Genomic DNA, 27,606 nt, shown 5'->3' on the forward strand with positions numbered 1-27,606 from the left:
AACTGAAAAAGTAACAAGAGACCGCAGGTCAGTGACAAAACTCCAGGCTGAAAGTCACACCCTCATTTGAACCGTCATCAGTGCAACTGTCCAAAAGTATAGCAGTGAGAATTGAGACAATGTACTGTATATATAGATGTGATATATTTACACTGGCTGGTATGAGAAATTCTCAGCACAGAAAGGAAAAAAAAGTGGGTATAAAAATCGTGGCTAGTACCAGAAAAAAAGGAGAAACCAGGAGGGGAAAGAAAGACCGTTTAGAAATAATGTTATATGGATATTTTGAATAATCCCAATAAGTATAGCTATAACTCCCACCAAATTTCTGAGACTTTTAATTGGTCTGGTGTTAATCATGCTGAAATCCACTGAAATTAACTAGCTCTCTAGGAAGATTCCTAAATGGAGATGAAAATGTATCAAGTAACACAAAAATTATTTTTTAATATTAAAAAATTGAAGTTCCTGTTTTTTAAATTAAAATATACATTAAAAAGCAATGATTTCCTCCCTGCGCTATCCCAGATGCATGCTTCATGCACATAATATTTCATGCCACAATATCTATAAGATACTTTCCATCTGCATCAGTCTGTGTAATGTAATGTAAGTCATTCAGAAGGGACTCTTCCCCCTGCTGGGACACATTGTAGGGCGACAAAATGGAGAGAGCTTTTCTTGGTTATGGTACTCTGACTGTGGTACATCCAGAAAAACAGCCAAGTTACTTTTTGGATTCCAGGAATATCTTCCCCATAAAGCTACATGTAACAATGTAACTGTTTCAGCACCAGCTCAAGCTTTTTTTAATCAGGATTATTTTCATTGTATTGCATTTTGTTTTAATGATATTTGTACACTATCCTTGCATCCAGAGGGATGAACGATAAGTGGAAATATTTTTGTAAGTATATTTTAAAACACACTTTTTTAAAAAATGAAAAACTGCTTATTTTAGTTTTAGTTTTATTAGTTCCTTGGGTGTTTGGGGTCTCTCCGCCACACCTCAATGCATCATTGAGTATTTGAAAGAGAGACTACTCTTCAGATTCCCCAAGCTTATTTAAAATATGTTTCCACTGTGACCAAGATCTTTAAACGCATACCTAACAAATGTCGGCTTCTCATCAATTATGCTTCATGATGCCTGTGCCAGTGAGTAATGACATACTGGGACATTTTTGTTTAAACCTTTTTAGTTTTGAGAGGCATTTCCCAGCAGATATATTAATCTTTCTTTTTCCCCAACCATATTTTACCAATATACTTCCAAGTAAGGCGAGCTGACAGGATTATATTGTCTGTGACAATCATGTTTGAGTCCAAAGTAAATGAGTTCTGTATGTTTGCTCAATCCATCGCCCCAGACTAAGCAAGGAGGCATCTCTATAAGGAAGTAAGATGGTGCCTACATGTAAGCTATTGGCACAGATGTCCTGACACTTATTTTCTGTAAAGCTACCATAATGAAAGTCAGTATCATATCAATCATATTAATAACGTTAAAAGTTTGCAGGCATGTGACACAGAATCTGTACTGAAACAGAATTGGTATGAGAAAGAGCCTCTCCAATGTGGACTAGGTAACTGGAGAAGTGTAGGAAAGACACATACTTTAATAACTTCATACTGCTAAGATCATGTAATGTAAAATTCACATGGAAACTATCATATTTAGCTTATAGACCTTTACCAAGTGATTCTAACTGTGATTGATGTGCAATTATTTAAAAGACCTCACTTAAGTAACTTGGCATACTTAGGATGTGGCCACTGTGAATTTAGGATTGATGGAAATGAATGAAGTTGCACATTGGACAGGAATAGAGGACCCGCATGCCTGCTTCATCATGCAGCTAACCCAAGGCTAAACTACGTGCTTGTTACTTTATCACATGGCAATTACTTAATGGATTTCCACCAGATTTGGAAAGCATATTTGGCATTGGCTAGTACAATATAGGCTATGTGGTCCTAATTTTAGGAGGATTCTAGTGGGAATAGACTGACTTTAAAAACAGGCTGTGTGGCAGAAAGTCTGGAGGAGAAAAAGAGAGAATACTGGTGCAAGGTGGGGCCATCACAAACATATATGTTTTACACTGCATTTAGCAATGTATTCTCCCAACCAGTGTAAGTTAATGCAGCTATCTTTTTTCTTCTATATAATCATATGAGGTCTATTAAAGAAATCACTGGTGAGGCACACCAAAAATTAATTAACCCACGTGAAGCTAACTATGGCTGTAAATATGAAATATTTCTTGTAGGAAAAAAGCAGGAGTGAATTTCAGTGGACAGCAGGACAGAAGAAATGAGTGCTTAATCTTTTTCTCACTGATTGCTGTTTCACTGCAACTGCACCTGCTTGCCTTTCACCACCATCATGGAATTAGAGAAGTAGATTGCACTCACAAATTTGTAACATCATGACAAGGAAAGAGACTTGACTGAAAAAGTCTCCTTTAAATAAAAAGGAGGTGGAGGAAGGATTAAGCATCATATCCTCAGGGTTACTTTGCTCATAATTTCCTACTCTTCAAGATATTCTGTACAAGAAATAGACATAAGGAATGAAAATCTGTCTCAATATGTACTTTAGACCCAAGTGGATTTATAGTTAATATAGCCTCCTTTCAAATATGGTTTGTGTTAAAACGCTTCTGATGTTGTTACGCAGCGTGTGAGGGAACATGTCAACGTTTGGCACCAGATTTTCCACCTTCATGACTGTAGTCAGCAGCTTGTGAGCTGGAGAAACACCTCTCCCTTTCTCAGTGAGCAATGAGACACTGTAAACCTCTCTCCGATGAGGCTTTTATTCATAGAAGACGTTCCACTGTGTACAAACAATATATACATCGACACCATCCACACTAATAATAATAATAATAATAATAATAATAATAATAATAATAACAACAGTTTATTTCTATCCCGCTTTTCCAATTCAGATCAAAGCAGCGTACAAATCCAGATAAAATTACAATAATCAATAAAACAGATAAAGCAAGACATAAAACAGCATATAAAACTAATACTCGAGTAGCTGAGTAGGGGAATCCAGAAAAACATAGCCAGAGTTGTTACCAAATAGAGGGGGGAAACCAAAGTCACATCTCATGGGGGGAAAGCTTGGGAAAAGAAGATGGTCTTGAGATTCTTCTTAAACAAGTCCAAAGATGTGGTGGAGCGGAGCTCATCAGGGAGATTATTCCATATTCTCGGGGCCAAGATTGAAAAGGCCCGTTGCGAGGTCCTCACATAACCTGCAGTTGGGACCTCCAGCAAGTTTTTCCCTGCAGACCTGAGTGTGCGGGGCAGATTATATGGGGAGAGGCGGTCCTCCAAGTACCTGGGCCCAAACCATTCAGGGCTTTATAGGTAATAACCAACACCTTGTATTGTGCCCAGAAGCAAATAGGCAGCCAATGGAGATCTTTCAAAATAGATGTTATATGGTCTGACCTGGAACCACCAGCGACCAATCTCGCTGCCATGTTTTGCACTATCTGCAGCTTCCGAGTTTGGTACAAGGGTTGCCCCATGTAGAGCGCATTACAGGAATCCAATCAAGAGGTTACCAGAGCGTGTACTACAGTTTCAAAGTCCCTTTGATCCAGGTAGGGTTGCAGCTGGCGTATCAGCCAAAGCTGATAACAAGTGCTTCTGACCGTCGCATCCAGTTGAGATATCAATTGAAGCGATGAGTCCAGAAGCACCCCCAGACTGCGAACTGAGTCCTTCAGGGGGAACGTGACCCCAATCAGGACAGGTGGACAAATTCCACTACCTGGACCCGATTAACAACCACCTCTGAGCTAAAATGCTTGTCACTCCTCTATCAAAGGCTCCGTGAGGCCTACTAGGCCTTGCCTCTCCCTCTGTGTCACAAAGGATCCAGCCACCCTCCTGAGGGACCTTTCAGACTGGTGGCATTCTACAGGACTTTACAGCAATTGTTTACTGTCTTTTAGATGTCACTTCCTGTTTAAATGCCTAATCATTATGGCTCACAGTAACCCTTTTATTCCTGCTTACTATTAAAACCCACACTGTATATTTTCCTTGTGACTCTATATCCTAACAGTTTGAGTCCGGATACTAATTTGCTATCTGTACTTCCAGTTGCCACTTTTTTCTTTTGCAGTCACTGGACTCTGAAAGGAATTGTAGTGACACAGAATCAAAGAGTGGGAAGGTGGCCTCATGGGCCATTGAATTCCATCTCCCACGTAATGCAGAATCTCCAACTAAAGCGTCCGCAGCAGATAGTTGTCCAGTCTCTCTTTGAAGATATCCAGGGAAGAAGACACCATCACTTTCTAGGCAATTGATTCCACTGCCAAACCACCCTTGCTGTCAAGATGTTCCTTCTATTGTTCAATTAAAACTACTCTTCTGTAACTTCAAGCCATTAGACCTTGCCCTACCCTCTGGGCAACAGAGAACAGGCCTGCCTCTTCCTCTCTGTAACAGCCCCTGAGTGCAATCATGTCACCCCTCAGTGTTATCTTCACGAAGCTGAACATGCCCAGCTTCTTCAATCTTTCCTCATATGTTTGGCTTCAAGATATAGTACTTGCAGAAAGACAGGAAGGAATTGAAGCAGCCCTAATATTTTTCCTGGTACTGAGGTTAGTCTGACTGGCCTGTGGTTTCCTGGATCTTTCTTGTTTTGTTTTGTTTTGTTTTGTTTTTTAAGAGAGAGATAAGGTTTGCCTTTCTCCAGTCCTTCAGCAGCTCATTGCTTGCCAAGGTTTCTGCTGCTGCATGGAAGTCAGTTACAGACTATCGAAAGGAATTTAGTCCTCAGTCACGATAAAACTAAAACTGACAGAAATGTGAAGATCAAATTGCAAAATTAGAGGTACTCTTTAATCTTTCCTTACTGTAAACTTGCCATTGGTTTATAACTACAGAAGCAGTTCAAAGACCTGGTGCATTGGTTTCTGTGATATAATTGAAGATGTCCACATGGAGAGAACAACTTAGAACACTGGATCTGAAAGATAATGTACTAATGCTAACTGTTAAAATTGGGAGATTGATTTACTATTGTGATTAACACAAATGAGCGAAATAATTTAATTCATTGAATTAATGGGGGGGGGGGGTACAGACAGGCAGGAAAACCCAGCTCAAGCAGCCTTTACTGAAGCTGGATCGAGTGCTGCCAAACCCACTTGAAGCCCCAATGCTGGCATATCCAGAGGGTGGTTGCATGGAAGTATGTGGGGTATATATAGTTGTATGACACTTGGCTGGGAGGAAGTGATTTATATGTTAGTATGTGTATTGGTCAGACAGATTTAAAAGATCAGAAAGGTCCAAATTTTGTTTCTGTTCTTTCTGATTTTATTTTGGAGATCCATACAGATTTTATTTATCCAAGAATATTTTTCTGCCAGCTTCTGGTATGATCAGACATTTTTCATACCAGGTCCCTAGGTAGGTTTATTTTAACCTGGTATAAAATTTGAAAGAACAGGAACAAAATCTGTGACTTTTCAGTCATCCTGGATTCATCCAGTCAGACAGCCCCTAACAAACTCTAATGACCTAAAATAATTACTTTTAAGTGTAGGATTATCAAAATCCTGTGACACTGGGGAAATCTTACAAATTAGTACTTTAATAAATCCATTAAATAATTTCTCCCCAGGTTCTGGGAAATTTGTTGTTGTTGTTGTCATGACTTATGATGACCCTAAGGCAAACCTTTCATGGGGTTTTCTTGGAAAGTTCCTTCAGAGGGGGTTTCCCATTGCCATCCTGTAAGACTGACAGACTGTTACTTGCCCAAAGTTACCCAGATCCAAAACACACTGGGTTTTTTTGTTTTTTAATGTTGTAAGCTGCCATGAATCCCAGTCTTGGGAGAATGGTGGAATATAAATAATAATAATAATAGTAATAATAATAATACAATTTGAAACTGCTTTAATTGCCCTGGATCAATGTTAAGGAATTCTAGGAACTGTAGTTTGTGAAACATTTAGCCTTCTCTGTCAGGGAGCACTGGTGCCACAATAAACTACAATTCCTAGGATTCCCTAGTACTGAGCCATGAAATTTAAAGTAGTTTCAAACTGGATTATCTCTGCAGTGAGTTTTGTACCTCAGCCTGGGCTTTACTTGATTTTATACATTGAATGGTACTGCAGGTGTGGGTTAGGACTTGCTGTACAAAGCTGCAGAAGTGATATTGTATTATCACTTCATAAAAATGTAAAAAGGAATATTAAAACTACATTAATAGAATAATATTTTTTAAAATATCATCTTCTATGATAGTTACTGATCCCCAGGAAAATGGCAGTATTCCAAATCTGCCCAATGATGATACAGCCAAGGACAGGTTTTGTATATAACAATATATACTGCTTGAAAGAGTCTTAATACAACTGATTTCAAATTTAACTCGGCACTACAACTGCATGTGGATGGAATGGGTCTGCAATTTGTGATTTGTTGAAAGCAGCACTGGTCAGGCTTCAAGCAATTTGCTTTAGAGTCAAAATTAGCTGTTCTTGACATGGAAACAGCAGTGGATGTCAAACACAATTAACATGTAATGGACTCTTTTACAAAGAACAGCAGAAATAATACATTTTGAACAAGATGGAGAAATGGAAGCATTTACTAGCTAGTCCAAATAAGCCAGTAAAGGTGACAACAGCTTAATTAACAGCTAAGCCTACTTACAACAGAAATGTGGAAATGAACAGAAACGATTACAATTTAGTTTGTCAAAGTAAGACTTCTTTGAAGCATTATGATTGTCATGAGTAACGTTTCATTCAGGCAAGCTCAGTTTGGCTTGTCACTATCTGAAATGTAGTCTCTCTTTGGAGATTTTTTTTTTAAAAAAAACTTCTTTCCAAGCATAGCAAACTACTGAAGTATTCAAATACTAGCAGCCATGTGCATGTTTGGCAACAAATGTTCACCTTTAGTTCTTTTGCCATTTTTATTAGTCCAGCGACAAAAGCACCAGATCTGTCTGATCTTGGAAGCTAAGCAGGATCAGCCTTTAGCTGCATCTTCACTGGAAAAACAGTGCAGTTTAACACCGCTTTAACTGCCATGTCTCAATGCTATGGAATCCTGGTACTTTTAGTTTGTTGTGGCATCAGAACTCTCTGACAGAGAAGGCTATCTATCTCAGAAAACCACAGGACCCAGAATTTCATAGCATTGAATCATGACAGTTAAAGTGGTGCCAACCTGGATTATTTCTGCACTGCAGACAACACCAGGGTTAGTATTTGAATTATTTATTTATTTATATAGCACTCTACTGAATGGGAAACTGCCAATGAATACCAGTTGCTGTATACTATATTTTAGAGGAAGGAATTGGCCAACCATCTCTAAGTATCCCTTGCCTAAGAAAACCTGATGAGATTGATGTAAGTGGACAGGTGACTTGAAGGCACATACACACATCCAATGGCAAGCAGCACAGGAAATACTGGAATGGATAGGTTCTATCAAAACCCATTGCACAGAATACTTTCCATAGAGTAAATTGTTATGACTCGGTCTCTTGATTAAACTCATTTAAACATGTCAAATGCAAACTAAGCTTTTTAATCTTCTGATCACATCTAGGAAACAAGACAGAGCCAGGGATTAACAGACTAACAATTAAGAATCAGCACTTATTGTGTGAATGACATCCTAAACTGAAAGCATTGTTATACACCATACAAAACAGTTCCATAACTTGTTTAAATTAGATTATATTTCACACCATCAATGAGGCAGTAAAATCAACCCTTGTGTCTTTCCTGCTGTTCCCAGTAAATGTTGTCAAGTGAAAAAAAATGAAAATCAGATGGCTTTAATTAGCTATTAATTGAGATTGCTACTCTTATGTAAGACATTAAAACAAAGAGATATTAACATGAGTTTGCATCCAAAGGTGCACATGAAGAACTGTGCTTTTGCAAAGGGGCCTTCCCAACTCCACTTCTCTCTAGTCCGCTGTCCCATCCCATTTGCATGGGATGTGGGTTGGGGAGCTGCAGCAAGACATGGAAATGAGTAGACACTGAGACAGAGTAGATATCATGAAAAAGTGGAAATGTTAATGCAAGGCACCATTGATTCCAAACTATTATTACTGCAAACTTCATACTGACACAGAACATAAAATGGAGGACATTGCAATAAATATGTAATTGATTTTGAATCCATTTTGTCTATCAGATATCTATGTCTCCACACCTGGTGTCACCCGGTGCAATGAATGGGGCTTCCAGGGAGGTGGAGCCTTCAGGGGCTGTGTGTGCTCCCTCCCCCTGTGCCATCTATCCCTTTCCTGATGAGGACAAAGATGGGACAGCACACGTGGGGGAACGTGTGGGAACAGCATGTGGGAATAAGGAGTGTGCAAGAATGGTGAGTGTGTGAGAATGGCACACAGGGATGGGGAGCAAGTAGGAACAGTGCGTGGGACAGGGACCACCTGGAAGGCACTTGGGAATGGTGTGTGGGGGAGGGCCTGACCGGGTGTCACCCCTTTTCTGGAGTGTCACCTGGAGCGGGCTGTGCCACTGCACTCCCTAATGATACCACTGGTTGATTTTTCTATTGGTATAAATTGTACACATAGGGCCTGAACAGACAGGCCAAAATAAAGCTGCTTTGGGTCACTTTGGAGATATGCTGTTTAAATGATGCATGCATCCTAAGAGGCTGGAAGCTGTGCCAAAGCCACACTCCAGACCTAAGGACTGGAGCACAGCTTTGGTGCAGCTTCTGGCCTCTTAAGATGCATGTGTCATTTAAACAGCATACCTCCAAAGTGACCCAAAGCAGCTTTATTTTGGCTTGTCTGTTTGGACCCATAGATTACCTAAAGCATACCTGATCAGAGCCTTGGACTTGTTAATAATCCTAGAAAAGTTGCCCAGCACCTTCCCTTTATTAGGGGAGATCACTACACATGGCTTTTAAACCATGGGTACACCTGGAAAAAAAAAGCAGCTTTGGCAATACAATTGCATGCCAATGCCTACTGCACACCCCAATCATGATTGCAGTGTCTTTTCATTGACAGGGGAAACCCATCAATGAGCTATCAATAGCACAAGTGCCCAGATGTGGTTGCTGCCAGGGCAGATGTGAAATTGGCAGTCATGTGGTGTCAGTGTCCCCTTCTCTCCCCCTGTCCTCTCTCTCCTTCACTATTCCCAAGCAGCCTGATTATTTCCTTCCTCTTTCTTTTATTCTTATTATTTTTTTAACTTTTTTTACAGACACAGTTATAACATAGCTCTGCAATTGCATGGATTAAAAGAAAAATAAATAAAAATAAAATAATAAAGATACTGAAAAGCATGCTGGGTATAACATAAGGCAGAGTTAAAAGGGACTCAGGAAGAGAGTGCAACAACAGCAGCAACCCCAGTCACATAATGCTGATGATGTGTGATAACAGGGGTCTGGTTGGGTTGTTTTTCCCCCCCCCCCCCCCCCCCCCGGGGACTGCTGTGTGAACAGGGCTTGTGTGCTATAGCCTATGGAGATTCGCTGATGGCTTTCAATAGCTTAACAATGCACTCTTCCAGACTGGTTTAAAGAAGCATGGGTTCTTGCAACATAGGGTCCTTAGTTTTTCAAATTGCTGTTGTCTCCACTTGTTCCATTATTTTGGGAGCTGTTCGTAGTGACTTCTTGGTTCTGCACTAGGGCTTTTCCAAAGTTGTTATTTTCTAACCAAAGCATGAATTCCTGAGGTGGTCCTATGATCTGAAGGGCAACATTGGTTCTCTCTGAATTGAGAGCCCTGGTGGTGCAGTGGTTAAATGCCTGTACTGCAGCCACTCTCAAAGCCATAAGGTTGGGAGTTCAAGACCAGCAAAAGGACTCAAGCTTGACTCTCAGGCTTGCATCCTTCTGATGTTGCTAAAATGCCCAGATTGTTGGGGGCAAGTTAGCTTACAGTTGTAAACCACTTAGACACTGCTTAGGCAGTATATAAATGAAGCTTGTTTGTTTTCAGTTTTTTTTTCATAGACTTACAACATAAAAGTACCATTTCACTGATCATTGATGCACTCTTGCATTACAGTACTATAACACTAACAAAGTTAATAAGGGAAAAAGAGGAGCAATGAGAGTAAACAGTTTGTTGTTTGTTTGTTTGTTTACATGCCACCTTTCTCCCAGAGTGGGACCCAAAGCAGATTACAGATAAAAATGGTTAAAAGCTTGCCAATACGATTTTGATAGCAATTAAAATCATTTCATTTATACAGTGGAACCTCGCCATATGCGGGGGATCCGTTCCGGATCCTGCCGTGTATGGCGATTTCCGCCTATGCTCGAGCCCCATTGTAAACAATGGGGCTCGTGCACGGCGGTGTGGAGGTGCGCGGGGCGCAACAGGCGCGCACGCGGCACAACAGGCGCACACGCCCATTCAACTGAATGGGATGCGCCGCCCCTTCTGCCCCACGCGCGCCCAGCGGCTTGAGCGCGTACGCTTAAAGCCGCTTATAAAAAGGCCATGTATGCGGAGGCCCCACTGTACAATATACAATTTGATAAAATATAAAAGTTAAAAATGTACATAAACACAGCACACACACAATAAGAAGCTTTCCTGAGAGTGATCACATATTAAAAGCCTGCTTAAACAAAAACGCTTTGCCTGCCTGCAAAAGGAAAACAGGGAGGCCAGCCTAGTCTCCCATGGAAGGGAATTTTTTTTCTGTTATGTCCCAGAATTAAAAAGAAATCAACTTATGGGTGGGAATAAAATGCTGCAGCTGCTGCAAGAAATTGCCAGAAAGTAGTCTGGGAAAAGAAAAAATATCATTTAGATATTAAAAAAAAAAAAGAAAGAAATCCAAAACCTAGAATTACAGTAACAAATATCGCAACCCCCAGGAAATGTCCAACACATCTGCCCCAACTGGAGGCGCTCAATGTCTAAGGGAATGGATAAAGACTGTTCTGGAAGGGAAAAATCATCATGGTCGCAGGGTGGTGGTATACTTCAGTTAACTGAAAATGATATTATCATGCTCTGGTGCAGGAATCAGAAGGGGAAAAAACAAGAAGAAGAATCAGAAGAACAAGATATACTGTATTTTCTGGTGTATAAGACTATTGTTTAACCCAGGAAAATCTTCTCAAAAGTCAGGGGTCATCTTATACGCTGGGTGTCATCTTATAGGGCAGGTGCTGAAACTTCAGAGCCGGACTGGAGAATCTGCGGTCGCCGCATATGGTGGGGGGAGCTTAAAAACGGCCGCGGACACATCCCTGCTGTATGCGGCGATTGTATGAAAGCAGCTACCACTCTGATAGTCTTGGAGACAAGGAGGGCTGGGCAGGCAGGGAGAGCTGACCAATCCAAGTGGGCTTTGTATACAACAAGATTTCCTGCTAAGTACCTGCATGTCCAAATTACCAAATCTGATGTTTTTTAAATTTTTATTTGGTATGCGTTGGAAGAGGGGTAGTCTTATACAGTGAGTATATACCACACTCTATATTTTAACTGGAAAAGTTGGGGGTCGTCTTATACGCCCAGTCGTCTTATACGCCGGAAAATACAGTAATTCTTTGGACAAAGTCAGGTTGAGATGAGAGGCAGAGCAGAATTGGCTCTGGAAGTATCTTAAGTTGTTGCCTGCCCCCTAGAAATCTAACGTGGAAGCAATGGATTTTGGAACATTTGTTGTAGTGTTTAATGTCATACTTTGACCTATGCTCAAGGTGTGTGTTTATAAACAAAGATAAATATTGCAGAATGCCAGTAAGTCTTCCAAAGGAAGCCAAGGCCAGGAAGCACTGAACCCTTGAAATGTTCTCCTTCTCTCTCTCACACACACACCCCAAAGCCATGTGTGGTAAACCTGTTGTTCAGGCAAAGAAAAAGGTTAGTTGAGAGGAGTTATTTTCCTCTTTCGGCTGTCAAACTTTTTATGATGACAACATCTTGAGCCTATCCTTTAAAAAATAACAAAGACAAAACAGCATCTGCTTAGGGAGCAAGCTGTTTAAGGACACCTCTTTCCCCTCCCCCATATGGTGAAAACAGATGAAATTGACATTTTTTTGTAGATGTTCAGGTAGTTTCCTAAAATTAACTTCTCCTGTTTAAAAATATAAACACAAATCAGTGTTTAACTGCCAGATGGTTAATGAAGGCAAGCCAGGCAAGTTCTATAATTCACAATAATGAGTATGGTAATGAGCCTGCATTATAAACTAAACTGCCAAACGATACATAGTACCTACTTCATATAACAAAGCCCTTAGAGTGGTTGATACTAAAAAGAAAAATGTTTTGTCTCTGAGAAGAAATATTGGAAGTATAATTAACAGCCTTTGTTAAACACTCGCTTGAATAGCACACTCAATGTTTGTTATAAACAACTGTTTTCAACTGAAAAATCTTTGTAACGTACTGTGGCCATAATGGAAAAGCTGGGCTATAAACAAGAGGGAAAAGGAGGTAGCCACACATGTAATTTTCATCTATCCTTGTTAGGGACACTTGTTTGTTTTTCTTTTAGCTGAGAAAGTATATAGATGCTGATAATTAATATATTTGATTGTTTTCTGGTATACATACAGATTGAAGCTGGTCCATAAAGGTTAACAGACTTTTGGTCTGCCCATTTACCTATCATCATGAGCAGACCTTGCATGTTATATCTGGGGACAATGTTTTGCAAGCAGAGACTATAAAGGTTCTTAAGTCAAGACACCCAAGGTGTTCCTCCTAAAACAGAGAAGGGAACTAATTCCCATTCCAGGTATCACTGGGAAAGTTTCCAGTTCCTTTTGTTCCCACTATCAGAGCTGGAAAACAATTTTTACTATATCCAGTCTTAATTCATGTTGTAAGATGTTTTGAGTCCTACACAAGAAGAAAGTTGAGATATTAATTAAATTAATACATAAATTTCCCTATTGCCATCATAGTATCTGCAATGTAGGTAAGACTAGATGAGGCATACACTCCTTACTGGCGAAGCTACAATTTAACAAAATCAGAACTTCCCACTCTCCTCACGCTTCCCATTTTCTCACGGCGATGGATTAGTTGAAATATAACTGTAGTTCCTGATTATGTTGCAAATGAGGAACTATGTTTTAAGGCAATGGTTCTCAAATGTTTTACTCTTGAGACCCCCTTTACATCCATGTGTGGATGTAGTGCCCCCCCCCTACTCAACATAATATATGAATAAAAATATTTTGCTTGTTTAGTGTGTGTATTTTTGTTCACACATCCATGTATATTCATATTTTACCATTTTATAAGGAAATAGCTCTCTCCTCTTTCTCCTCCCTCAGGCAGAGTCTCAAAGCACTCTCCTGACCTTTCTCTTCCTCTCCAGGATAAAAAAAAGTTTGGGAAGCAGAGGAGGAGGAAGAGGGGGAGGGAGAGGGAGTTCAAGGTCTCCAAGTCTCACCCCTCCCACACACACACACACACACTTGAATAACTCTTGCATTCCCCTGAGGGTCCTGCTTCACAGTGTGAGAACCACTGGTTTAGGGAAAAGATCTTACTAGACAGCTGGAAGCTTCATTTTATCCAAAGTGCTGCCAGCCTCTTATTGGCAGGGAAGAAGTTCGTTGCTATATACCTTCAAATTGTTTCTGACCTATGGTGACACCAAGGTGAAGCTATAATGGGGTTTTCTTGCCAAGACTTGTTCAGAGGGGTTTGCCTTTGCATTCCGCTGAGGCTGAGAGAGGGTGACTTGCCCAAATTCACTCGGTGAGTTTCCATGGTCAAGCAAAGGTTCAAATCCTGATCTCCCAGAGTCCCAGTCCAACACTCAAATCACTACACCATACTGGCTTTCTGCAGAAGTTTAAACCAAGCCATTTCACAGTTTGTTTTCATCTCTCCATAAACTACAGTATTTCAAACAAGGGAACCAACTAAGTTAAACACACTCTGAGGTTACTCTGTGTAACAAAGAGGTAAGGACCATGACACTGCCCTATTTTCCTCACATCACCTGGATAGAGTACTTTTTAGATCACTAGCCAAGAGGACTGTATGGATGTGTCTTGTCCCCATGCTCCCTGTGTGAGACTTTATTTTTGTAATCCCACTACTGGACACCATCAGTCTTGAACTGCTGCTGCCACCATTGACACCATGCATCTTAATTCAATCATGGCAATTGTTAGTATATCCTGGATACCCCATGCTGTATTTGGGGTCCCTATATTTTCATATACACATGACACCATAATATTAGCAAAAGATATATAAATTGAACAGTTAATAAGGAAGGTCAAAGATGAAAGTGCAAAGACAGGTCTGATGCTGAACATAAAGAAAACAAAAATAATGACCACAGAAGAAATACACAAATTCAATCTAGACAACAAGGAAATTTAAATAGTTAAAGAATTCCCATATCTAGGATCAAACATTGACCAGAATGAAGACTGCAGTGAAGAACTAAGAAGAAGACTAGGAATGAGAAGAGCAGCCATGAAAGAACTGGAAAAGATACTGAAGACCAACGACATACAACTGAGCACTAAAGTCAGAATTGCTCAGAACACTGTATTCCCAGTTACCATTCATGGATGCGAGAGCTGAACAGTGAAGGTAGCAGACAGAAAGAAAATCAACACATTCAAAATGTGATGCCAGAGAAAAGTACTTAAGGTACCATGGAGAGCCAAGAAGACAAAGAAATGGGTTCTTGAACAGATCAGACCAGTGCTCTCCTTGAAAGTAAAGATAATTAAGTTGAGACTATCATACTTTGGCCACATAATGAGAAGGCACAGATCACTAGAAAAGACAATAATGCTAGGAAAGGTAGAGGGTAGAAGAAAAAGAGGAAGACCACAGACCAGATGATCAAGAGGGTTATCAGAAAGGGCTTGCAAGATCTATGCAAGGCAGTGGAAGATAGGAAATCTTGGATATATCTCATCCACAGGGTCGCCATGAGTCAGAACCAACTTGAGACAGCTAACAGCAACAACAACATTTTCATATTCCATATGTGGAGCCAACATATTCCTGAGAGATCATAATGACCCTTAGAAACTCTAGGTCGGATTCCCAGGAGAAAAAGAGCAAGACCCAAGGCATGTGAATGATCCAGGTAATAGTGCTAAATGGGTATACCAATTGCTCCTTCCTTCCCTCAAGTCATCTGCATTTCCCCTTGCACCTTGGGACAAAGGATCTCCTTGCACCCAAAGCAGTAAGCCAACCATCCTCCTTGCCCCCTGCTTGTTCCCAGCCACCTTATCTTGTACAGTCACCTTGGGGTTGTTCTGATTCAATCACTGCTTTTGTAACTCCAAAGTTAAAGCCACCAACCAGCCAGAATCCCATTGTCAATTCCTGGGCAAACCATCAATCCTTTGTTACAGTGCTAGAAGTCATCAAGCACACCCTCAGAGACTAATTATCAGGTACAGTCTGCTCTCCTTATTGGTGGCCTTGCCATCCACAGATTTAACCATCCACAGACAGCAAGCCACAGTTTTGCTTAATGGTGGTGTGTGCATGCAGCAATGCTGCCATTAATTTTAATAAGACTTGAACATGCATGGATTTGGGTATCTGTAGGAGGAGGGCAAAATGGATCCCCCATGGATACAGTGGTCCAGCTGTATAAATATTGGTTTCAAAACCTAACCTCTTTGCACAAAGCCAGTATACATCTTTGCATACACAGTACACATACAGTGTATGTTCCGTGTCACCTTCACAACCCAGTCTATCCCCAGACCCCCAGTCTAAGCCACTCTTAATTTCCATGGTCAGCTCTTCAGACAGGCAACCATCACTCTCTAAACCCCTCAAAATCCACTAACCTGTTTCCATAATTCCATTTTGTTTAGCTCTGAATGCTGTGTCTGCATGAATTACTATCATGTGTGGGTGATTACACGCTGCATTTTACTAAATAAAACCCTCTTAATTCGCCCAAACCTGGAGTTCTTCTCAGTAATTACTGGTGTATACAGGCCGATACAAACAATCCTAAAGGTTATCCAGGCTCTTGCAAAGCTCATTTCCCCAATGTTTAGAGTAACTGTTACATATTTGATAGGGACCAGACTTGATGGGTAACACAATAACATTGTTTGTAGCATTTTCAGAGGCACAGGTGTATATTTCATTAAACAGAAATTCAACAGAGTTTAATTCAGTTAACAGACTCTAGTATATCTCCCTGTCTCCTCCTAATTACCTATCTTAAAAAATTCCTATCTCTCTCTTGCCTTACATTCAAACATTTAGCCAGTCACCAGTCATCCTCAACATTTCATACCTCCTTCCAACAGATACCTACCTCTTTGTGTATACTATGTACCACATAACCATATTTTACCTTAATTTCTATAATAAATGCAACTTACTTTCTTTTTTTAAACAAAACTCCATTACATCACAAGGATACATTGTAATTTTTAATTTAATGTGCCCTGAGGAACTGTTCACTTGCAAAATGCATAAGGTTTTTTCCTTCTCCAAATGGTACATTTAGTACATGCAACTTCATTTGACCACACATTTTCACTATTTGTGGCTCCTGCCTTTCAGTGTTAAGAATAGTATTGAGTAATAGTATTGCCACCTCCCTTCTGTTTCAAGTACCATAGAATCATAGAGTTGGAAGAGACCACAAGGGCCATCCAATCTAACCCCCTGCCATGCAGGAACTCTCAATCAAAGCATTACCAGTGGGGAAAGTTTCTACTTTCCTTTGTTATTGCCTGTAACAACTCTTTCTTCATTATTAACTTATTACCACAAGGTCTATAATGTAATAGTTTTATATGATTTAATGGCTAGGTCTTCAAATACATGCATTTGTTCTTACTATGTACATTATCCTTATTAAGCACTTGAAGAACCTGCTGTTGTAATTGTCTTTTAAAAGCTTTACTTTTGTTTCAGTCCCCAATTCAGATTTTTCTAAATTGGCCTTTGCCAGTTGTAGTGATTCTTCAGCACAGTGTGATTTCCATTACTTAGTTTGTTATTCTTTTTTTGTTTCAAATACTTTGGTTTTCCCAGTCTTCTCTTCATGCTGTTAGTTGCCTTTGTTGTTTTACAGGATTTCTATGGGGCTTTTTCACTGGTGTTTTGATTTAGACACATTGTCTATATAGCTTTTAACACATATAAAAAAATATTCTGAATTGTTGGGGTTTTTTTGAAACAGGAACAATCTAAATTGGCTGGATGTAACTAATCGAACAATTTCCAGGTGTTTGATGCCTTCCCATTAAAGTTCCCAGAACTTTTCAGAGTAACATTTTATTGTACAATAGTTGTGACTCAGCTATAGTGATCCATCCAAAACAATTCTCCTAGTAAGTTTTTTCAACAGTTTTTATCACAAAAATGTTAAAATTGACTTTTAATTTTAAAATTAAATGTAAAAATACTTGTGTGTATGTTTCTATAAAGATTCTTAATAAAAATATTTTAAAATTTATTCCATGAAATATATCCTGAAAGCGCAAAATTTAAAAATAAAGACTAGCACTTCAGTACAGAGTACAGTCACCCTCCTTTTTTGTGGGGGATCCATTCTGGACTCCTTCGCGAAAATGGAATTTCACTTATATTCAACTCCCAATGCTCAACTATAACCACAGGTGCATGGGGGTAGCATGGGTGCACACCCCATTCATTCCCCCTCTGTTCATCCCTCGTGCATAAGTGACAGACACAAGTTTGAAGACGGTGAGAATGGAGGGAGGACTGTGCACATTTAAACCACTAGAATTGTTCCTAGCTTCAGCTTGGTAAAACTTCATTAAAAAACTTACTTCATCACTTAAGAATGTACAAATCCTGGAATGACTATTTTGAATTCCTAGTGTTAGGTAATTTGGTAAATGCAACTAAACCTCATCTTCCATAAATGTTCTTTATGGACATTTGGCACTTCCAGTTTAAACAGTACAAGTACACCCAATATAAATTACTTCCAACAGGCAATGTTTGTTTGTTTTTAAATCAATAGTGCAATAATATCAAAGAATTCATAGGAAAGTCATATGTAGTGATATTTCTTACTATTTCTACTATTGTGAAAATGTTGTGGCATAGTTTATATACATGTGTTAGGGCTGGAACAGATGGCCTTAAAAGATGCCTTAGTTTAGGGCATTATCAGAACGTGGCGCTTACATGCTGCATACTCTGATGATGCCCTGAAGCTGTGCTGGAGCATCTTGAAGCCACTATGGGGCACAGTGCAGCTGCTAAAGGTGGGTTTTCCATGGCCCAAAAAGGAGCAGATCTTTGCCACTCCTTTTTGGGGCAGGTTCAAGGCAGATTAGAGCCAAGACATGGTTGCCACGACCCCAATCCTCCTTCAGAAAGGGCTGCTTCAAGCTGCACCTTCCTCTCCATCTGTCTTCCTGCTTAGTAAGTCTGCACCTGCATTGGTTTAAGACAGACTTGTCTAGTAGTTAGAGTATGACATGGGAACTGGGAGATCCAAGTTCTTGTTTCCACTGAGCCGAGAAATTCACCTTGGGGCAGTCATTCACTCCTAGTCTTACCTATATCATAAGGTTGTTGAAGAGATAATAAGCAGAGTGGAGATCTATGCACACAACTTTGCATTCATTGAAGAAAAGCCAGGGTATAATTTGTTGTTATGTGCCTCCAAGTCATTTGGGACTTATGTGACCCTTAGACAAACCTACCATAGTTTTTTCTTGGCAAGTTTCTTCAGAAGAGTATAGATAGATGTCGGTGAACAACTCCTAGTGTTACCATTCAAATGGCTCACTAGAAAACTCTCCTTACCCTCCTTAATATATTTTCTTTGGTAAGAGAAAGATAGACAATAAAAATGGGAAAACACTGGAGAATTAAAAATAGATAATGACAACATCTCTGCCCAACCCACCCCCATCCCACTGCCTGTAAAACTCCATGAATGAACCAGACAACTGCAGGACAATAGCCTCAGTTGGATGCATGTAAGGCTAAGGGCCAGAAGAGACTGGCATAAAAAATCAGCTTCCACACATGCCCAGGGCCGGCTCTAGGTATTTGACCACCCTAAGTGAGAAATATTTTGTCACCCCCTGTCACCCCTCATAATTCTTTTCACCCCTTGATTTATGCAAAAAAATACAAAAAAGATAGTTCATCTATATGGATGAGCCAACCCTGCTCATGCCCCCCCCCCCAAAATCCCCAGAAGCCGGCTTCAAGCTCTCTTATTTGTATCAACATTCAGAAAAGGAAGTGTTGCCTTTTCCCTTTTCCTTTTTTTAAAATTTGGTGTTTGCATGCAGACATTCACAGGTAGGCATTTCATCTCCCCCTTCTCTACTGGCTTCACCTTATAGAAGTGCAGATGAGCATCAGAACAAAAGAAAAAGGTTACTCAAGTAAATATGCACATGCGTTGTGGAAATTTTATTTATTAATTAATTTAATTCACTTCCATGCCACCTTCCTCCCAAAAATGGACCCAAGGTGGCTCACAAGATAAAACATTGTTAAAACATTACAATAAAATTTTAAAAATTAAATGCAACTAGTTAAAATAATATAAAATTAATGCAAAAAACATACAATAAAAATGTTTTTGCTTACCAATGAAATACAAGGAGGGAGGGGACCAACCTAGCCTCCTGTGGAAGGGAGTTCCAAAGGGTGGGAGCAGCCACTGAGAATGCTCTCTCTCATGTCCTCACCAAGCGAGCCTGTGATCTTGGTGGGACTGAGAGTAAGCCTTCCCTGGAACATCCCAGGGCTCTAGCAGGTACATATAGGGACATGTGGTCTCTCCAATAGCCTGGACCTAAGCTGTACAGGGCTTTATAGGTCATAACCAGCACTTTGAATTGTGCCTCCATGATTTTAAAAACCTCCAGCTGCTGTGGTCATGTGATGAGACATAAACTGATACAGCAAGCACTTGCACACAGTAAGAACACTGATGTGGCTATGTAATGGAGGTCCCATGTGGCTTTCCAAACTGATTTCATTTTGGATTAAAACAGGCATGTTTGTGACAGTAAAGGGGTCAAACTGGAACAGTAATATTATGTAGCGGAGCTGGGATACAGCCATTGTGTAGATTCAGCCAACAACAACTTTTCAAAGTTCTGCCATAAATCATAGTTTAGATGTGAATGAGCCTGGAAGTTGTAAACATCTGAGCTTGGATAAACTCTAGTTCATTTAAACCACTATGTGCCCATACAAACCAAAATCAAACTGTGGTTTCTGACTTTGAGCTGCTTGGACAAACCATTGCTAAAAACCTATAATTCATTGAACAAAGAATGAGGAACGGCTGTGGGATATGGCACCAGATAACTCTGAACATTAAATCATTTGCATGCAAAAGCTAAGCAGTGTCCGCCCCTCTTAACATTTGGATGGGAGACCATCAGAGAATTCCAGGAATCTCTATGTAAGACTAGGAAAAGAATCCTGACTGAAATCTTGTAGAGTTTCTCCCAAAGAGAATTCAGCATATTGGGCTAAATAGGCCAATGATCCGTCTCAATAAAAGGCAATTTGCTATGATGCTCTTATGTTTGTATAAGAGATGCTAAATTTTTGTCTACAGTTACAGCTGAATCAAGCCAGTTCTACACACTTTTTGAATTTTTCTCATAACATTGTAAAAGACAATAGAATATGGGTCCAATCCACCAGAAACAACTGCCCATGTCCTTTTAAAATTAAACATTGTTATGTATTCTTTCACAGTTCCCAAGGAAGTGGACAGGAAAAAAATTCTCAGGAAATGAAGCATAATATTCAGGATGTACTGAGGCATATCCTTTCCCAGAATGAAGAGATATCATTTCAGTTTTTAGATTTTTGCAAAGTTGTTAGTTATTTGCAGTTCGAAACAAACAACTAAAATATGTACATAGAAGTTAAGAGCTGATTCTAGAGCAAGCCAGTTATCCATATGAATAAATACTCTGACCTTCTGAATATTTCTTAATAATGTTCAGCATATGACTACAACTAAGTAAGATAAAACTCTCCTCAAATAAAGCTTCTATTTCCTCAAAGGGTGTTAAGATATTTGTTCAGCTGAGCAATAATTTATTTCCTCAACTATTTACTGAAGACAGTAGCCATGGGAATCAATTTGGCACAAAGCAAATAGCATGAATATTCATGAGTATGCTGCTGTGTTAAAAACTGCATGAAGTGTATTGTCAAAATATTCTTGCTGACCACACATGCATCCCCAGGTGTCTAAACACAAGTTTTAGGAAAAGTCCAATTTAGTTACTTCCAGAATGGCTTGCAAGCCTGTGAATTATGCTGCAGAACACAGTGACTTGTCAAACATTATTTAAGCTGCATTAATACAAGCCTTATGAGCTAGCACACTTTAATCAGTGGAATAAAAGGGGAAACCAAAGCCCAGCCTTCACTCACAAGCATAAGTGAGATGAGTGTCTGAAATTCAATCAAAATGAAGCTATTCCATTTCCAGACTGCTTGCTGTTGCACAATACTGACCCAGAGCTTTCATGGATGCAAGCTACAGGAAAAGAAATTCCACCTCAACATTAGGAGGAACTTCCTGAAAGTAAGAGCTGTTTGGCAGTGGAACACACTCCTTCCTCGGAGTGTAGTGGAGTCTCCTTCCTTAGAGGTCTTTAAACAGAGGCTGGATGAACATCTGTCGGGGATGCTTTGATTGAAAATTCCTGCATGCAGGGGGTTGGACTGGACGGCCCTTTTGCTCTCTTCCAGCTCTACAATTCTATGATTTTATGATTCTATGCCTCTACTGTTAAGCATGGAAACTCTGGAAAAAAGGAATCCAGAGTTCCCGGTATTATGAAGAAAGCCTGCAGACATGTGACAGGTTTAGTCTCCCTTAGCCAAAATGTTTGGGACCAAATATGCACAAAGCTCAAAGGTAGTTTGTACATAATATTTTTAATAATTTTGTGCAATAAACATTTGTGTAGACTGAACCATCAGAAAGCAAAGGTGTCACTATCTGAGTCACCCATGTGAACAGTTTTGGAGTATTTTGGCATTCCAGATTATTTATTTATTTCATTTATATGCCTCCTTTCTCCCTGAAAGAACCCAAGGTGGCTCAGAAATTTTAAAAACATCACAATAAAATTAAAACAGTTAAAATCATTTAAAACAATATAAAATTACATTAAAAATGTGTAAAGAATACTCAATCTTTAACTGTTTACCACCTGTCCCAAAGGACAATGAATGTGTGGATATCAGGAATGGGAGCATATTTTCCTCACATGTTCAGCACCCATATAATCTGCCTATGCAAAAAAGCCTCTTGAAAAGCTAATCCATGTAGCTTTCTTTAGATGCCTATTTAAGCACAAAGAATTGATCATTAAATAGAACTAGTAAATTCACACATTTCTTAAGACTGAGGATGGCAAAAGCTTGACATTTTTTTGTAAATGAGACACGATCATTACTTCAACAGAAACTTTGGTGCCCAAGGCAAAAATAGCATGGAAAATATAGGGATAGGTTCCTGCACCACAAAAAACAAGAGCAGGTTGATCATGTTTCAACAGACTTTTTATTCAGAACTACAGTTATGCACATGCAAAATGAAACAACCAGGTCAGCTAAGCATTTCATGAATAAACAAAAACATTTATAATCTTCTAGGGCCCATTTCAAAGCTTCTTCCAAAATACATCCACACACATGGCTACAGTTGGATTGGCTAAACTACAATCCTGCTCTTTCTCTGTTCAAGTTTTATTGCATTGTTTACTACAGTTGTACTTCTGCAGCCCAGCACTGTCAATCGGTATTTCTCCGGCCCTCTTCCACCATTCTCCCAATGCTGAGAAGCTAAAAAGCTTCTAGTTAGACAAGAGGCAAGGAAGAAAGAGGAGCTGGGCAGGCATAAAAATATTTTGGCTGCATCTGCACTGCAGAAATAATCCAGACTGACACCACTTTAACTGCCATGGCTCAATGCTATGGAATTCTGGGATTTGTAGTTTGTTGTGGCACCAGAGCTCTCTGACAGACAATGCAAAGTATCTCACAAGTATCTCCAGGCTTGCCCTGGCCTGGCAATGGGTGAATGCGATAAGATCCACCATAAAAAAGTTACATTCTGGGTCTATCCTGGCAGCAAAATTAATGCGATAATCTCCCATGTTAGAGTTGAACTGAAACTGCCACTTCTCTCTCTCCCCTGAGATGATTTTCATCTTTAACACATATACAGCAAGCACTATATTAGATTCATGGTGGCAGCACATTACTTAAGAGATCTTCTTAGCATTTTCTCAATCATTACAATCAATATGTTGTGATGGGAAAGTTGGCACTATGTCTGCAGGCCCAATGTCTCCTAGAAAAATGTCTATGTGCATGTAAATAGTTTTCAAAACAGACACATGATCCTTGAATAGGCAGAATCCTTGTTTGTATCTACAACATCTATACAAATTATGTTTGTACATGTGCATATGCTAACATAATTTCAGGAATGAAGTCAGTAAGCATTATCTTGACAGTAGTTCTATGTGTGTTAAATGTAACATGTGAATTTTCCATTTCTCTCCTATTCCCTGCCTCATTGCAAATTTTGGAAACACTTGAGCAAAAAGAAAATGAATTTGACTTTTCTTAGTGCTTTCATTACAACTACACTGCAGTTCCACTCCCTCAGCATTCCTGCTGAAATGCGGATTACTTCCAGGCAATTGTGTATAGGATAGCAGCCTTCGTTCTCTGCAGCTATTTTATACCAGATTTATACATTATTTTTACCTTTTTCATTTCAGCAGCATGCAGAACTTGCTTCCGCTGGGATGTGTAACTGAATATGTAATTTAGGCATATCTGTATACAACATTTTATTCTGCTTATTGTTGGGATTTATTGTAACATCTATATTCAATAATGTGTGTGGGGGGGTTGCACTGTATAATGTGTTGCTGAGTTTAAAAACTGTCATTTTACAGCTTATATCAAACAGAGATTTTTAAAAGTCTCAAATTTTCCTCTCACAGCTTGAATCTTGCCATAAGCCTATCTTTTCATCCATCCTGATTCTTTGCACACGTTGACGGAAATGAATTACAACATAATCATTCTGGTTTGCTCAAGAGCAAGCATTTAAAAAAACCCCACTGTCTTACACATACCATCCTGCTTTTTACATATTCCATATCTGGTACCCATTGCTATAGTACCCACTGCTGTGGTAACTGGAAGTAAAACAATGAGTGGATATCATTTTTATCATATTATTCTATAATAAATCACTATGTATAAATATAAAATGTTGTCAGGACTTTATCACTGAACACTTGCTAGATAATTAAACACAATCTTTCCTGACAATGTGCAATCTATCTGTCTATCATAGTAACAACTTTAGAAGAAGGCTATTATTCATCATTTTAATTTGCTGTGCTAAGAGAGAACATTTACTAATCTTGACTCATAGGATGGCCATATCACCATGAAAAGAGAAAATACATCACCATTCCCAGAAAAGAGGGCAAGAAATGACAAAATTTGCATACAATTTGCATGTGTTAATGTATACATATATAGAGGAAAAATTAGAACTAATTGCTATGTTTAAAATAGAAATGCAATGCATTTCACCATAATGGATATGTCTGTAACTGGAGTGGTATGTGTGCATGTCCAGTCTGCTGTCCAGGTCCAAACTACAGGAGGGGTGGTGGTGGTCCTGATAGCAAACCCCTGAGGATACCAAGGGGCCACTATACTGATGGCCAACTTCAAGTGCCTTTCTACTGTGCCTTCTTATGGTACTTTATTATTTTAGCTGTGCTTAGATTGCACAACCTCTCAAACAGAGGTTTGAATTAATTTCAGCATTGTATATTTTAAATTTTGTATGCTTTAAAATGTTTTATTGTTTTAATTGGATTACTTTAATTGTTTTTAAAGTGTTGTTTTAATGTGTTTTTATATATGAGCTGCCTTGGGTCCCAACTTGGGAGAAAGGCCGGATTAAAATAAAATAAAATAAAATAAAATAAAATAATAAATAAAGTAGGACATCCCCTTTTGCCTTGTAAAAGGACATATTACTTTGAAGAATGTTTCTCTACCACCTGGAAATAGGCAACCCTTACAACTCATGGCTTACCTAATTTTAAAGGTATATTTTTCTCAAATTATGAAGCTTATTTATAGGCAGATGAAGAACTGGTATCTTAAGATGTGTAGCACTATATACAAGCCCATAACACTAAAATAGTAGGGCATGATTTTCTCAGCATCTGTTTTGCAATTATTCAGGTGTGATGTCTTCCCAGGAAGGCTTTCTTTTCTTTGCCTTTCCATTTTCCAGCATTTTACATCCCTTCTCCTCATTTAGTGCTGGACATGTTGGGAAATATGAGAGATAGCAATGTATTTCACAAGGAAAATAATTAGTACTCACAAGCAACGATCAGCTGAACCACAACCAGTTCTACACCTGGATGTAGGGGTGAAATAAAGAATAAAATATGTAGGGGTATTTTGTTGTTGTTGTGCACCTACAAGTCATTTCTGACTTATGACAATCCTAAAGCCATATCATGGGGTTTTCTTGGGTGAACTTGTGACTTGCCCAATGTCTCCCAGTGGGTTTCCATACTAAGTGGGGATTCATACCCTAGTTTCATACTCTCAGAGTCCAATGATAAAACAACTACATCATGCTGGCAAAAACTACATATTTCATAACACCTCGTGGTGACAGCCTCTGTAACATATATTTTCAATCATGGAGGAGAGAAAGAAAACTGCAAACCATAAAATAATAAACGACAGAAGAGACTCTGAAATCTAAATGATGCAAGAAGAAAGTAAGTGTGGCTAAGACCAATGAACAAGAAAGGGCACAAATATATGCTAAGCCTACATTCTTAGAGAGACATGCAAACAAACTAAGGTGCTAAGGTTTCTACCCCTAACATGGGACATATGGGTTGTATGAATCCTCTGACTGAGGATTTGTTTTTGCGGTTTCCCATGCTCCCCATTTGCTGCTGTCTCGAATTACAGTACCACTGTAATAGAAAAGCTCTTTCCTCGTTCCCATTTCCTTGTGTGCATAGTGCTCTTCTCTATCATGCAGAGGTATTGCAGTTGACAATGCATTTTATTGACACCTGAGGTGATAGACATTTTTGCCATGGCAACCACATTTAAATTGTGGCAAGACAGACCCCAGTGCATTGAGGAGTCCCATGAGATTCCTTTCACCAGGAAGTTGTGTATTCACACTCTAACCAACTGTTGCTCTAGCATTTCAGTTATTTTAACCACTCTCCTGTCCAAAGAGCATGATAATCCAACCAGTCCTTAAATCTCCAAACAAGACTGGAAGTAACCAGCAAATACAGAAGTACAGTGGTCCCTCCACATTTGCTGAAGCTAGGGATGGAGGAACCCTGTGAATGTGGAAAAACCACAAATAAAAAATACTATTATTTTTACCTACAAGAACACCTCTCTAGGAATCTCCAGGTTCTCCAGTGGAACTCTATGGTCAATATCTGCCAGAGGTTGACCATAGAATCATGCTGGAGGACCTACAAATGCAGAGAGAAGTGTTTTCTCTAGGAACTTCTAGATTTTCCAGCACAACTCTATGGTCAACTTCTGGCAAAGTTGTTCTGGAAGACCTAGAGATTCCTAGAGAGAACATATTAATCAAACCCACAAATAAGCAAATACTCAAAAGTCAAAGCCGCAAATGTGGAAGGCCAACTGTACTTTCCCCTAGCAGATTTTGTGTTGGTGTGTGCCTTCAAGTTATTTCTGATTTATGGTGACTCTAAAGTGGCTATATTGCTTGGTTTTCTTGGCAAGATTTCTTCAGTGGAGGTTTTCTATTGTCTTCCTCTGAGGCTGAAATATTGTGACTTGTCCAGGGTCACCCGGTGGGTTGCCATGAATGTATGGGGATTCAAATCCTGGTCTCCCAGAGTCCAGCACTCAAACTATTATAATACTCTGGCTATCTCACCAAGCTTAATTTTATCTAACAGCGTTTTTCTTGCAAAAATCTTCTTAACCCAAAATCCACATTTATTTATATTTAAATCAACACCATATTTCCATGACTATATATTTAAAAAATAAATCCAGCTATTCCTATCTGTTTATCAATACTATAACTATGGAATACCATCTGATTTTTACTACAGATTGTTCTTCTGTTTCCTCAAGTAGTTTCTGATATATGGTAATCCTAAAGGAAACTTATCAAGGGGTTTTCTTACTAAATTTGTTCCAAGCAGATTTGCTACTGCATCTTTCTGAGGCTGACAGAATATGATTTGACCAAGTTCAGCCAGTGGATTTCCACAGATGAATGGGAATTGAAACCTTGGTCTCCCAGAGTCCTAGTGCAACAGTCAAAAAATTACACCACACTGGGTCTCTTGATACCACCTTAATATTGTCAGTGACTACAAGTAAATCTATCTGTTGCTCAACATATGGTTAAGAACCAATTAACAATAACTAGTGCAGGACATTATAATTATACAAAGTTTATTGTCTGTGTTTTGAAGGCTTCTGATAATAGTAATCACTCAATAAATACATTTTTATTTGAA

General features: G+C 39.2%; 1 protein-coding gene across 1 annotated transcript in view; it reads left to right on the forward strand.

The window, feature by feature from the left end:
* Positions 1-4,854: 4,854 nt before the first annotated feature.
* PJA2 (praja ring finger ubiquitin ligase 2) overlaps positions 4,855-27,606 on the forward strand; it is a 131,845-nt gene continuing 109,093 nt past the window's right edge. Inside the window, exon 1 of the mRNA XM_042450081.1 lies at positions 4,855-4,873. The gene's annotated coding sequence lies outside the window, so the exon portion shown is untranslated. The remainder of the gene's footprint in view (positions 4,874-27,606) is intronic.

The sequence above is a fragment of the Sceloporus undulatus genome, chromosome 2 (genome assembly GCF_019175285.1).
Source record: "Sceloporus undulatus isolate JIND9_A2432 ecotype Alabama chromosome 2, SceUnd_v1.1, whole genome shotgun sequence".
NCBI lineage: Eukaryota > Metazoa > Chordata > Lepidosauria > Squamata > Phrynosomatidae > Sceloporus > Sceloporus undulatus.